Source organism: Trichosurus vulpecula, chromosome 2, assembly GCF_011100635.1.
Source record: "Trichosurus vulpecula isolate mTriVul1 chromosome 2, mTriVul1.pri, whole genome shotgun sequence".
Lineage (NCBI taxonomy): Eukaryota > Metazoa > Chordata > Mammalia > Diprotodontia > Phalangeridae > Trichosurus > Trichosurus vulpecula.
In genome coordinates, this window is record NC_050574.1 from 448,310,375 (window position 1) to 448,325,798 (window position 15,424).

General features: G+C 35.7%; 1 pseudogene; it reads left to right on the forward strand.

Annotated features, from left to right (window-relative positions):
* Positions 1 to 7,828: 7,828 nt before the first annotated feature.
* LOC118837346 overlaps positions 7,829 to 15,424 on the forward strand; it is an 81,034-nt pseudogene continuing 73,438 nt past the window's right edge.

The following is a 15,424-nucleotide window of genomic DNA, read 5'->3' on the forward strand; positions in this document are numbered from 1 at the left end:
TCTACTCTACAAGCAGTCATACATTAACAAAAAGTTCAAGGGTCAAGTAGTAGTTGGCTGGGAACATGAACAGGTGGTGAAAATGAACTCAGACTCAAACTCAGACTCAAACTCAAACTCTAGATTCTTTTTTTGGGGACAAAGAAGATCAAAACATACAGCCAAAAGAAGTCAACAAAGTCAAAGATCCTACATCAAAAGCCTCTAAGAAAAATATGAATTGGTCTCAGCCCATGGAGGACCTCAAAAATTATTTGGAAAAGCAAGCAATAGAAGTAGAGGAAAAATTGGGATGGGAAATGAGAGTGATGCAGGAAAACCATGAAAAACAAGTCAAAGACTTACTAAAGGAGACCCGAAAAGATACTGAAGAATGTAACAACTAACAAGTAAACTAACCCAAATGTAAAAAGAGCTCCAAAAAGCCAATGAGGAGAAGATTGCCTTGAAAGGCAGAATTAGCAAATTGGAAAAGGAGGTCCAAAAGACCACTGAAGAAAATACTAACTTAAAAATAAGATCGGAGAAAGTGGAAGCTAGTGACTTTATGAGAAATCAAGATTATTATAAAACAGAAGCAAAGGAATGAAAAAATGGAGGACAATGTGAAATAACTCATTGGAAAAACCACTGACCTGAAGAATAGATCCAGGAGAAATAATTAAAAATTATCGAACTACCTGAAAGCCATGATCAAAAAAAAGGCATAGACATCATCTTTTAAGAAATTATCAAGGAAAACTGCCCTGATATTCTAGAACCAGAAGGTAAAATAGAAATTGAAAGAATCCACTGATTGCCTCTTGAAAAAGATCCCAAAAAGAAAACTCCTAGGAATATTGTCACCAAATTCCAGAGTTCCCAGGTCAAGGAGAAAATATTGCAAGCAGCCAGAAACAAACAATTCGAATATTATGGAAATACAATCAGAATAACACAAGATCTAGCAGCTTCTACATTAAGGGATCAAAGGGCTTGGAATATGATATTCTGGAGGTCAATGGAGCTAGGATTAAAACCGAGAACCACCTACCCGGTAAAACTGGGTATATTGCTCCAAGGCAAAATATGGACTTCCAATAAAATTGGGGACTTTCAAGCTTTCACAATGAAAAGACCAGAGAAAATTTGATTTTCAAACACAAGAATCAAGAAAAGCATAAAAAGATAAACAAGAAAGAGAAATCATAAGGGACTTACTAAAGTTGAACTGTTTTGTTTACATTCCTACATGGAAAGATGATGTGTCTAATTCATGAGACCTTTCTCAGTATTAGGGTAGTTGAAGGGAATATAGATAGATAGATATAGATAGATAGATAGATATAGAGATACAGATATATAGATATATCTATATATCTATATCTATATCTATACATAGACAGAGGCAGCACAGGGTGAGTTGAACATGATAGGATGGTATCTAAAAAATGAAATAAATTTAAGAGGTGAGAGAGGAATATATTGAGAGAGGGAGAAAGGGAGAGATAGAATGGGGTAAATTATCTCACACAAAAGTGGCAAGAAAATGTAGTTCATTGGGAGGGAAGAGGGGGCAGATAAGGGGGAATGAGTGAATCTTACTCTCATTGGATTCAACCTTAGGAGAGAATAACATACACACTCAAATTGATATCTTACTCCACAGGAAAGTTAGGGGAGGGGGAAAAAAAGGGGGGATGATAGAAGGGAGGGCAGATAGGGGGAGGAGGTAATCAAAAGCAAACACTTTTGAAAAGGGACAGGGTCAAGGGATAAAACTGAATAAAGGGGAACATGATAGGATGGAGGGAATTATAGTTAGCCTTTCACAATATGAGCATTGTGGAATGATGCAGGTGTGATCTATGTTGAAATCCTTGCCTTCCCAGGGAGGGCAGGTGGGAAGGGTAGAGGGGAGAGAATTTGGAACTCAAAGTCTTAAAAGCAGATGCTCAGAAAAAGTTGTTTTTTGCATGCAACTGGGAAACCAGGTATATAGGGAATGGGGCATAGAAATCTATTCTGCCGTACAAGAAAGTAAGGAGAAAGGGGATGGGGGCAGAGTTTGGTGACAGAAGGGAGGGCTGACTGGGAAAACGAAGTGATCAGCATGTATGCCATATTGTAATGGGGGCGGGAGGGTAGAAATGAGGAGAAAATTTGTAGCTCAAAATCCTGTTGAAATCAATGTTGAAAACTAAAATATTAAATAAAAATGATAAAATACAAAAAAAAATCCCAGGGTCTTCTGCCTCATCAGATTTTGAATCATTTTCCTTTATTTTGTAGTACTAAGTCATAGATGTCTGAACTTGTTTGCCAGACATAGGAGCCATACTTTCTTCTGCTAGTAATGATTTGGCTATTATTTTATCTGCTTAGGCTCAAAGTCTTTGAGTTTTCTTCCTGCTAAAATCTTTCATAATCTCAGGCCACTCACCTTATTGTCACCTATTGCTCTGGCTTCCTCGCTTCTAATGGTGGTTTCCCTGAGAGGTAATTCTCGAAGTATTTCAAACTTCCTACAAGACTGGGCAATTTCCAGTTCATTGGCTTAGCTTTCTGGCCTAAGTGACTTTTGGGCAATTTAACTGACCTCACCTGGAAGCTTGGCTATTTCCCTCAAGCTTTATGGAGTTCATGGTACAATGCCCTGTTTCCTCTGTTCCCTGGCTTTCTGACCCGATGCTTCAAAGGCAGCCACACAGGTGATATTGCAGTCTTGGGGGACTTCTGGTATTTGGATTTTAGATTCCTGAGTCTCTGGGGGAACGGGACAGGGGGTGGAGATTACCTATATCATAATCTCAGACACATGTCCTGTCTAATTCCCTCTGTATCTCTGCAAAATTATTGCTCCATAGAGGGCTGCTGTGGCATTTATTATCATGGCCCAGGAAAATTTCTGCAGTTTGGAGCTTGAATTTCAATAACAATGGAAAGAGTGATGGACATTCAGGGTGTGGGGTTACATATTGGTCTAAGGCTGTGGCTTGTGTGCCTAGGATAGCCTTGCTGCCTAGAATGTGGTGAGTCATGAGGAAGGGAGTGCTGTGAGGGCAAGAGTTAGACATTGAACATAGAAGGTATGTTTTGGTTGTTTTACATTCCTTGGATGTTTTGGTTTTTGAGACCTTGGAGAAAGCTGAAGTTGCTTTATCTTTGACACGTAATTTCTCTTTTGGAGAAGTTTGAGAAACAGATAAAATGTCTAGCCCTCTAGTTTGTTGATCACATAACAGAGAAATCCATAATATGTGAAGTTAATTTAATATATATATACACACATTATATATGTATAAATATATATATATATATGCACACACATATGTGTCTGTGTGTTGTGTGCATGTGTAGCACCTCATTCTTTTTTTTTAAAGAAATTTTAATTTTGGTTCTGAAATTAATTTCCATCAGAGTATTATTTATTGAACATCAATATTAACTAACCCAGATAACTTACTCTTGATGTTGTGGGGAAAATACTTTATCATTTATTAATATTGTTTGAACCTTGTCTTGTGCGGGTTGGTACTATTTAACCCAAATCTTATCATAGGCCATGCTGATCCCAAACATCCTCTGGTGGAGGCAGGGATTGATGCAAGGAATGATTGGATCCTACCTAGGTCTTGTTTTTTTTTTCAACCCAAAAAACTTGTGTTTTTGATTCACCCAAGTTTTATTGAATTTTTAGACTTCCCTATTGATATACATGTCAAGCAGTCTACCTGCTGCCTCACCTGAAAACTGTCCTTTCTGGAAACTGCCTATGTGCAAGCCACTCATTTTATGTCATTTTACGAACCATATATAATTTAAAATTTACAGAGGTTCAGGAAGAGCCAGTCACACTTTTTTCCAGCTCTGCTCACTGCTGAAGTGACTTAATATAATTGTTTCTAAAATACTCTTTAGATTTTTTGCTTTTTCTCTATAAATAACTTCTAGAGCCGGGCTTTTTAAAGTTTTTCCACTCATGACCCCTTCAGCACTTCTTAAACAGTTTAAGAAGCACCATTCTAGAGAATGGTACCATGGTTGGTGACATCTTGATGGAAAGATGACATTAAGAATTAGAAAGATCTAGCCTTGAATCACTCCTCTTATACTTATAGCTATGTTGATCAGAGGCAAACCACTAAAACTTTCTGAGTTTTCCTTATCTGTAAAATGGGAATAATAGTACTCCTGGCACCTACCTCATAAAGATACTGAAACAATATATTAAAAAAGTCTATGTGAATATGAAATTGTGACCCCATATGATCAAGAATATTGTACTCTTTGAATTAAAAAATTTTTAAGAATATTAAATATAATATTTTGCTAAATGAGAAGACAGTTTAACATAGTTTTAAGTGACTTCCTTAATTTCATACAATTAGATGGTAGCAGAATTAGGAAACACTTTTTTATAACCTCCTTTAAGGAATTTTTGTGCTTGACTTAGCCCCGCATTTCTCTCTTTTTTTTTTGTACCTCAGTTGTCTTAACGTCTTTCTCCTTCTTCATTCTCTGTCAACTCAGTTCAATTTAATTCAAATCAACAGACACAAACTGATTACTGATTAAGACCAAGGCATCAATATCTTCAGAAAAATCTTCATATCTTCTTCTATTATCTAGTGAATCAAAAGATGACCATAACCAAGACAGATAAGCACTAGGATTCATGAAACACTCATCGCAAAGACCAAGCACACCTTAAGTATTGACATGAAGTTTGACACAATAAAGAACTATTGTTATATATCCCTTACAAACCTGAAAGTAACCAGAAGTTCACCCTTAGATATTCAAAAAAGGGTCGATGTTGCCATCTCTGACTAAAATTTAATTTTTGTAGGCATTGTCATTGAAGGTGAATTATGTAAAATGAATTTCCAATGATGTTGCTTGTGAATGATAAGTGAATTGTGTATATACATAAGTATATTCACATACACACACGTACAATTTTTGTGTATTTTTATTACTAACACAGCTCTGGTGTGGTATGCCTCTACTGAGCTCTTACAATATAACAGGTGCATGAGTTCTCCCTTGTCAAGAAACACACAAGGTTTTCTCTTCTCGTGTTGCAAAATCCCATGCGTCCACTCTCTTGCCTTACTGACTTGCTCTAATCTTTCTTCACAGTGGCAGATCTAGGTTTCCAGAGATCTACCATCACCAGCCACATGGCTATACTCAAAGTCTCTCAGAGTTTCAGAGCAAAATCTATTATGAGTTTAATATACTTCATCTGCTCATCACCATGGCTCTCGAGCTCTTCCCAGTGTAGCTCTGTTTACCCAAGCCCAGTCACTTAAAAGCAGGAGGCGTTTATATTTTAAACAATTTCTTACTTAATAATTAAACAAAATGAACAATAATATCATGGTCACTGATTTTTTTTTAAAATGAAGAAATTAAAAAAAATACACTCAGTATTCACCTAAACACACTTTTACACAAAACCAGAAGGGAGACATACAAGCAAAGAAAATTCCGATGCTTGGGGTAACTCAAAACTATAGACTGTAGGCTTCAATTCCATTTGCCCAACCCCAAATATCTATACCATATGAATCCACTTCAATGTTAACTTCTCATTTCTTTGCCTCACCAGACTCCCATAGGGAAAATGCTCTTTTCTTCTATTCTGGAAAAGATAAAGCATTTACAAGCACTTTCGTATTACAGTGACCCATAATATGTTATTTAAAAAGTATTATACTGTTATTTGGTTAGTAGTTCCCATTAAGTCAGAAATGGAGAACTCAGGCTGCCACATTTTATTTTTATAACAGCTATTTATTCAATTTATTTAATTTCCAACAGCTATTCGTTCACTAGAATGATCTAAAAACCAATAAGTCTGTAGTACATAGAACCCACAGCAGAACATCCTTAGGTTGTTTCTCTCACCAAATCCAATCAGCCTTCATTTACTGGTTTCGTTATCATCTTATTAAAATTAAGCATGTTTTCCTCTACAGCAAAGCAGATGCAAAACTCATCTTCCCCCTTTCTTCTTTTTTACCTTCAAACTAGTGAGGGCATCTGAAACAGAGTCACTTCTCAACTCTCCCAGACTCTAGGAGTCACTGAAGAAGAATATCTTGAAATGAAGCACTCTTCCAATAAGCTCCAGTCTTTACTCAGCCAATCAGAAGATGAAGCCTCCTTGTCACTTAACTGTTCCTACTACTGTTTTTTTTTTCATATATGTTCTACAGAAATGGCTTTTTACCCATTGCTGAATGAATCTTTCCACTCTTGCCTATTCTTAACAACTCCAGCTAGGTGTCTTCAAACTTTTCACTACTCTAAGTACACATTCAGTTGCCAAATATTTTTTTTTATTTTTTTCTCCTCCTGCAAAATATTTTGTACCCAACATCTTATCTCTAGTCACACAATGACCACTATGGTTCAGGTACTAATGACCTCTTGCTTGAATTATTACATTAACTTTCTACCCAGTTTCCTTCCCTAAAGTTGCCAATTCATCCTCCACACATCCATCAATGTAATTTTCCTAAAGCACAGGTCAAATCCGTATTCAATAAACTCTAATTGTTCCTCATTCTTTTTAAAACCCTGAAGAAAATTGTTCCATTTTTTTCAAACTTATGCATTATTTCTCTTCTCATATTCTGTTGCCCGGCCAAATGGTACTTCTTGATGTTCCTCATTCATGATGCTGTATTTCTCATCTTTAGTCCTTTGCGTTTACTTACTAAACACCTTCTGTTCTGGTTCCATGTCTTAAATTCATTACCTTAATATCACCATATTTTAGGATTGCTTCATTCCTTCAAATGCCTGTCACTTAGTAAGTGCTTAATTAATTATGGTTTCCTGCCCTGCCCAGCTCTTGGTACCCTGCTTTCCTAAATTTCCTTCATTTAGTATATACTTATTAATGTTTTCTCTCCCAATAGATTGTGAGTCCCTTGGGATTAGTGGCTGTTTCATCCTTGTCTCTGCATCCCCAGTTTCTGTCACAGTGCTTGACACATAATTGGAACTTAATAAATGCCTGTTACTTGATTGTTAACTTCTGAAATATCTGTGTCTTTCTACCTAACTGTCTGTGTCTATCTTTCTATCATTAATGCTTCCAAAGCATAGAAAATGTCTTCTATGGAAAAAATAGGTAATAGAGGGATCATATTTTCACAGGATAGGAATATATGGAGCAGCATGCCTAAGGGGCAAGTGCATTCATCACAAAGGAGACATCGCATCAAGGCATCACAGATCCACCAATAGACTAATGTAACCCAAATATCATTTTCTATTTTTTTCTTATAAAAAAAATCTCTATTTGATTTATGATTACTTAATCTGTGATGATTAAATAGTTATATAATAGTTGACCTGGAAGCATAACTACCACTTATATCATTGTTTCTTTGGGAAAATATACTCTGAATTCCAAGTAACTGTTATTTTTACAGATATATTCTTAGAACATGAACTACCACAAATTGTTGATCTTCTTATGGCAGAAGAGTATTTTGGAGTAGAAATAGTTTAATTTGGAAAATGGGGACTTACTTAAGCTCCCCCTCAAACCCTCCAAACACCTGTAAAAAATGACTCTAAACAAATTCTAGAGCTACAGAACCCCTGAAATGACAGAGGGAAACAAGTCTCCAGCCCAAGACAGCCTGTATGGTCACTGGGAAGAGTCTACAGCAATGTGCTGGGAGCAGAGTGCAGCCCAGAATGGGCCACACAAGAGCAGACCAGCCCAGGAGTAGACCTGGCAGAGTAGGCGTCAGGGCTCTGAATCACTGAGCTATGGCAGTTGCCAGACATCTCAACCCACAAATGCCAAAGACAATGGAGGATGTCAGTGGGAAAACTACTGAATCTGGTTGAGAGAAGTGCACTGTCTGGCCCCAGCCCTGGGGGCAGTGGAGGTGGCACAGCTGCAGCAACAAGAAGCTTGGACAGCTGCTTGCAGAGCTCCAGTAGCAGCAGTTGCCTGGAGCCCCTGGCCCGCACAGGGGGAGGAATGAAGCAGTGGATCAAAGTGGGAATGTAGGGAGTGCTTTGATGGTGCAGAGGCAGGATTCTCTTGCTTTGCATTTCTTGGATCTGGGTCAGGGCACTGGCTGGTGGTTCTGGAGGGAGGAGGAGCACTGGTGTGGCTGAGCTTGCAGTGACTGTGGAGAAGGAGTTCTCCTGGTAGTTACAGGGCAGAAAGGAGTGCTTGTACTAACAGACTACAGCAAAGGCCAGGAGAAGCGCATCATACCAGCTCAGAATAGAAGAACCTCTGAAAACAGTAGTGCAAAACCCCTGAAGCTTGGGACAAAGCACTCTCCACTCTGAAATCAGTCATACCCTTACCAAAAGCTCAAAAGTCAAGTAATTGGCTAAAAAAATGAGCAGGCATCATTAAAGGACTCAGACTACAGAATATTTCTTTGGTGAAAAAGAAGGTCAAAACGTACAGCCAGAAGAAGTCAATAAAGACAAAGATCCTACATCAAAAGCTTTCAAGAAAAATAGGAATTGGTCTCAGGCCATTGAAGAGCTCATAAAGGATTTAGGAAATCAAGTAAGAGAGGTAGAGGAAAAAATTGGGATGAGAAATGAGAGTGTTGCAAGAAAACCATGAAAAACAAGTCAATGACTTGCTAAAGGAGACCACGCAAAATACTGAAGTATATGACACCTTAACAAGTAGACTCAACCTAAAGGCAAAAGAGCTCCCAAAAGCCAATGAGGAGAAGAATTAGCCACAGGGAAAAGGAGGTCCAAAAGAGCACTGAAGAAAATAATACCTTAAAAATTAGACTGGAGCAAGTGGAAGCTAGTGACTTTATGAGAAATCAAGAAATTATAAAACAGAAATAAAGGAATGAAAAAATGGAAGACAATGTGAAAAATCTCATTGGAAAAACAACTGACCTGGAGAATAGATCCAGGAAAGATAATTTAAAAATTATTGGACTACCAGAAAGCCATGATCAAAAAAAGAGCCTAGACATCATCTTTCAAGAAATTATCAAGGAAAACAACCCTGATATTCTAGAACCAGAGGGTAAAATTGAAATTGAAAGAATGCAGTGATCACCTCTTGAAAAATATCCCAAAAAGAAAAATCCTAGGAATATTATTGCCAAGTTCCAGAGTTCTCAGGTCAAGGAGAAAATATTAGAAGCAGCCAGAAAGAAACAATTTGAGTACTGTGGAAATACAATCAAGATAACACAAGATCTAGCAGCTTCTATATTAAGGAATCAAAGGGCTTGGAATATGATATTCTAGAGGTCAGAGGAGCTAGGATTAAAACAAAAATCACCTACTCAGCAAAACTGAGTATAATACTTCAGGGAAAAATATGGATTTTCAATGAAATAAAGGACTTTCAAGCATTTTTGATGATATGAACAGAGCTGAATAGAAAATTTGACTTTCAAATGAAAGAGTCAAGAGAAGCATGATAAAGTAAACAGGAAAAAGAAATCATAAGAGACTTACTAAAGTTGAACCATTTTGTTTACCTTTCTACATGGAAAGATGATATTTGTAACTCATGAGACCTTTCTCATCATTATATATATATATATATATATATATAATATATATATAAATGTATCTATAATATATAAAGTTCTGTGTACTTATTTTGTTTTATCCTTGTTGTAGTGTTACATTGTATTGTTACATTGTTATGGTATTATTGACACCAGTTGCCCATTGACCTAGGTAATGGATGCAAAGATCTAGGGGCTGACAAGTGAGCCATGTGGCCACTCTGATGAAGAGATGTTATGTTTGGTATTTTGCAAATGTGATATGTTCATTTTGAGGGGATTCTGCTGTACTTGAAAAAAAATATTCAGACACAAGTTGCCTATGTAATGGACATGAAAGATCTTGGGGCCAAATGTAAAGCCAATCAGTAAATAAAAAAATCTTTCCCACCCATTGAATAGACTTCAGGTGGGGCTAATTAAGGGAGGTTTGATTAGAGACAGGCCCACACCCTTTCACTAATTAAGAGTGAGGCCTCAGGCTGGTTAGCAAAATAATTCCCTAGTTTGAGAGATGTGGGATGCCCTCAAGGCCATAAGGGGAGCTGCTAAGACCAGAGCCAATGATATGTGCCTGAGTTCTAGCTAATCGCATGACAGCTAAGGACTGTATAAAAAGAGAGAACAGAACCTGGAAACAGCCAAAAACTGAGGACTGAGGATGAGGAGGAGAGAAACTAAGGATTGAGGACTAGGAGGAGGAGAAACTGAGGACAGAGAGCTAAGGTGGATGCAGCAGAGCCTGAAGCAGTGGAGCAGAGAGCAGGATTCAGAAGCTGAGGGTCAGCTTCCAGAGTGTGGAGAGTGCTGAACACAAGAGGGAGTTTAGGAACTTGGAGTCAACCAAGCTGCAGGAGAGAGTGCTGAGCAGTGACTTAGGATTTGTAAGTGATCTTCTCATAGGAGGGCCCTAGAATCGAGGGGAAGCATGAGTATGGTTTGGCTTACTACTATAATATTTTGTTATATTCTCTTTGTTACTATAGTTAGGTGGGCTTATCCCTTTGGGAATATTATTGCCACAATATCAAATTGGGGGCATTGGTCCTTGAGCCTGATCCTTTTGAGTCTAAATAAATGACATACTTCCTCTGCCTTCTACCTAGAGAATTCATTGTACTTTTCGATTCTGAACCATTCAAGCATGCTCATGGTCTTCTCTGAGGTCATGAATTTCACCTTACTCATATGCTGGGGAAAGAGGTAATCAGAATATATGCCATCTTGGGGTGGAGGAGAGGGTAGAAATATGGAGAAACTTTGTAACTCAAAATCTTATGGAAATCAATGTTGAAAATTAAAATATTAAATAATAAATTAAAGTTACAGGGAAAATAGTTTGATTCTATAGCAAATATGTGTCTACAGAATATAACCACAAAATGTTGAAAAGTTAAGGTATCACCCAAACTGCTTGCTTTATTATCACAATGTTATCAGATAATACTGAATGATTTTTTCCCACAGTGAATTGTGAACAAATTATGTGTATATTTGGATTTATATGGGTGTCAGTATATATCATTTAGATGTTGCTATAGTCTTAAGTTAAGGAGAATCAATTCTTCCTCCTCTTCCAAATGGATCTTTGATGACATGTTAGACATCCATTCCATGGGAATAATTTAATATAGAAAAATAATAACAAAATTACAATTAAAACTGAAATCAGACATATTTTAAATAATGTCTTTCATAGCTTGCATTAGACCTTCTTTCAATTTTGACAGAGACCTATACTTTTTGGCTTGTTTTCTGGGCAACATAAATTTTAATTATTTTAAAAAATCTTCAATGATTCTTTTTTTTCCTCCCTCTTGTATCCATCCAATGGAAGGGGACAAGGGAGAAAAGAAAATCCATGTAATAGATCTGTATAATCGAGGAAAGTGTATTCCCATATTTACCATGTTGAAAAATGTTTTTCTTCTTCTGCATATTTATACAACTTTCTCTCTGTTGAGAGATAGAAAATATTCTTTATTATCAAGCCACTAGAATCATAGCTGATCATTGATCAGCATCTCTTAAGACTTTCAAAATTTTTCATTTCTAAGAAGATATTATTTCCAGGTTTCCATAAAACTAGTTCTTTCACCTAGAAATGAGACCTTTGTCAGAGATACTTGCTGAAAATATTTTCCTTTAGTCTCAACTGTATTTGAATTTGACTTCAAAAAAAACCTTAATCTTATGTAATCAAAATTTTGAACTATCTCCTATGATTTTCGCTATCATTTATGAATTCTTCCTCACTCCATAGGAACAGATGCATATACATCCTTTCTCTAATGGGTTTCTGATGTGACTTTATATTTGGTTCTATATTCATTTTGAATTTATCCTCACTATATGTTGTCAGATGTTGTTCTAAAGTGAATTTCTTCCAGACTGAAGCATTTTCTGTATCTATTGGTAAAATCTTATGTGGTTTTGTTATTATTATTACGATTAATGTAGGCTGTTGTCTTTATAGTTTACCTAATATGGAACCATATTTGAATTCCTGATAGATATCCAACCTGTACAAAGTATATGTGTGTGTGTGTGTGTGTGTGTGTGTGTGTGTGTGCTGCTGTTGCTTCATTGTCAATGTTCATTTTTGTTTTTGCAATTTTTCAGTAGCTATGTTCACCTATAATTTTGTTTCTCTTGTCTCTGTGTGGTTTAGGGGTCAAGGACATTTTATTTGATAAAAGAAAGTTTATAATCTTTCTTTTGCTATTTTATGAAATTGTGCGTAACACAAGAATTCTTTATTAACTGAATGTTAATTAGAATTTGTTTTTAAGTATCTTTCATGTTCTTCTGTGTTTGAGGGTTAATTTCTGGCTTGTTCAATTTAATTTTTTTTAAATTATATTGTTAAAGTTTCATATTTTTTCTTCTATTAACCTGAGTGTGTGTGTGTGTGCATGTTTGTGTGTGACTCTTTGTTTGTAATATTTTAGTTGCTTTTTTATTAGCATATCAGAAGTAAAATTCTATTTAATAAAGTCATTTATTTCTTCAGTTTGTGACCTTTTCTCTTTTTCACTTATGATACTAATAATTTTATTTTCTTCTTTTCTCTTCTTAGCCAAATTAGCTAATTTATCAATTTAATTAAATTTTTATTTTTAGTTTAGTTTTTAGTTTAATCTCTTCATTGACTTTCAGAAATTCAATTTTAATACTTAATTGTTTCTTATTCATAAATTTTGTAGTTTTTTTAATAGTTCTATATTGAAGTCACTAATCCATTGTTTTTTTTCTCTCTCTTTTGTTTAATGAAGTGCCTGGAGATTTGTATTTTCACCATACAACTGACTTGGATGCATTCCCAAATTGTTGTATGTAATGACTTGTCTGTCATTATTTTTAGTGGAATTGTCTATTATATCCAGTTATTATTATTTGACTCAACAATTCCTTAGAAGTATATTATTTAGGCTCCACTTAATTTTTAACACTTTCTTAAAAATTTTTTTTCTGAACACACACATAAACAGTATTGGCATCAATAAAGGATATGTGTAAGGCTTCTGCTTTTCTGTGTCTATTTATGGGGATTTTTAAACCCTAATATGTGGTCATTTTTTAAATTGTCATACATAACATGACAAATAAATATGCATCTTTCTATTTCTATTTGATCACCACAGGAGACATATTGTATCTAACTTTAATAAAATTCTTTCCAAGCTTTTAACTTTTTTATTTCTTGTTTTAAGTTTGCTTAGGTTAAATATAATATATCTAACTCTGAATGATTTATTGAATTTCCCAATATTATAGTTGTATTTTTTATTTATCCCTTTATCTTCCTTACCTTTTTCTTTAAGTATTTATTCTTTTCATGGTAATATTTATGAAGATTTAATATGTATCCCCAAATCGATTAACTACTGTGGTGCCTCCTTCTTTCCCCTCCTCTTCTTGGGATATATTCAGCTTGCTTCCCAGGCAAGTGTATACAAGCTTGAAGGGAGCTTCTTTTTCCTCTTTTTTTGGTAAGTGAAAAAAGTATGTTTCAATTCCATTCAGAAACCATCAGTTCTTTCTCTAGGACTGGGTAGCATTTTTTGTATAAGTCCTTTGGAGTTGTATTAGATCATTGTGTTGTTGAGAATAGCAAAGTCATTCATTGTTGATCACCTTATAATATTGCTGCTACTTTGTACACAGTACATTTTATTTTGGATCATGCCATGGAAGTCTTTCCAGGTTTTCTGGGAGTATCTAGACAATCATTGCTTATAATATAATAATATTGAATCATAAACACATACCACGTCTTGTTCAGCTATTCCCCATTTGAAAGACATCCCCTCAGTTTCCCATTCTTTACCACCAGAAAAGAGATGCCATAAATATTTTTGTGATTTTTTTTTTCTTTTTGAGATACAGACCTAGTAGCAGTATTGCTAAGCCAAAGGGTATGCCTGGTTTTTTAGCCCTTTGGGCATAGTTCCAAATTGCTCTACAGAATGGTTAAATCAGTTTAAAATTCTACCAAAAGTGCATTAATGTCCCATTTTTCCCACATCCCCTCCAATAATTGTCATTTACCTTGTCTGTCCTGTTAGCCAATCTAATCAGTATATGGTAGTTTTAATTTGCATTTCTCCTATCAATAGTAATTTAGAGTATTTTTCATATGGTTATAGAGAGTTTGATTATATCAATTGAAAACTGGTATCTTTTGATCATTTATCAAATGAGGAATGGCCCTTATTTTTGTAAATTTGACTCAATTCTCTATATAGTTGAGAACTGAGGTCTTTATCAGAGAAACTAGCTTCATTTTTTTCACAGCTACTATTTTTTGTTTCTTTAAAAAAATATTTATTTTCAGTTTTCAACTTTCATTTCAACAAGATTTTGAATTCCAAATTATCTTGCCATCTCTCCCTAACACCCACCCCAGGACAGCATGCATTCTCATTACCCTTTCCTCCAATCTGCCCTCCCTTTTATCACCCCCCTTCTCTTATCCCCTTCCCTTTTATTTTCCTGTAGGACAAGATAGATTTCTATACCCCATTGCCTGTATATTTTATTTACCAATTGCATGTAAAAACTATTTTTACATTCATTTTCAGAGCTTTGAGATCCATTTTCTCTCCTTTCCTCCCTCCCCACCCACACTCACTGAGATAAGCAATTTTATGTAGGTTATATGTGTGTAGTCATGAAAAACACTTTCATGACAGTCATGTTGTGAAAGACTAACTATATTTGCCTCTATCCTGTTCCAGCCTCCATTTATTATTACCCCTTCTCACAATCAGCTGTCCCTTCTATCATCCCTACTGTCTTATCCCTTTCCCTCTTGCTTTCCTGTAGGGTAAGCTAGATTTCCATAGCCAATTGACTGTGTATGTTATTCCTTTGTTATGCCAAATCCAATGAGAGTAAGGCTCACTTATTCCCTCTCACTTCCCCCCTCTTCCCCTCCACTGTAAAAGCCCTTTATTACCTCTTTTATGTTAGATGATTTACTAAATTCTACCACTCCCTCTCTCTTTCTCCCAGTATATTCATCTCAACACATGCACACACACATGTACACATACATACATATATACACCCATACACACATATACACATGTGAGTATGTGTATATATGTATAGGTATGTGCTTGTGTATATATGTATATATGTGTATATATGTATGTATGTATATACGTACACATATATGTATATGCATGTATGTGTGTTTTTGTATTCTCTCTAACTACCCTAATACTGAGAAAGCTCTCATGAGTTACAAATATCATCTTTCCATGTAGGAATGTAAACAGTTCAACTTTAGTAAGTCCCTCATGGATTCTCTTTCCTGTTTACCTTTTCATGTTTCTCTTGATTCTTATATTTGACAGTCAAATTTGCTATTCAGTTCTGGTCTTTTCAAG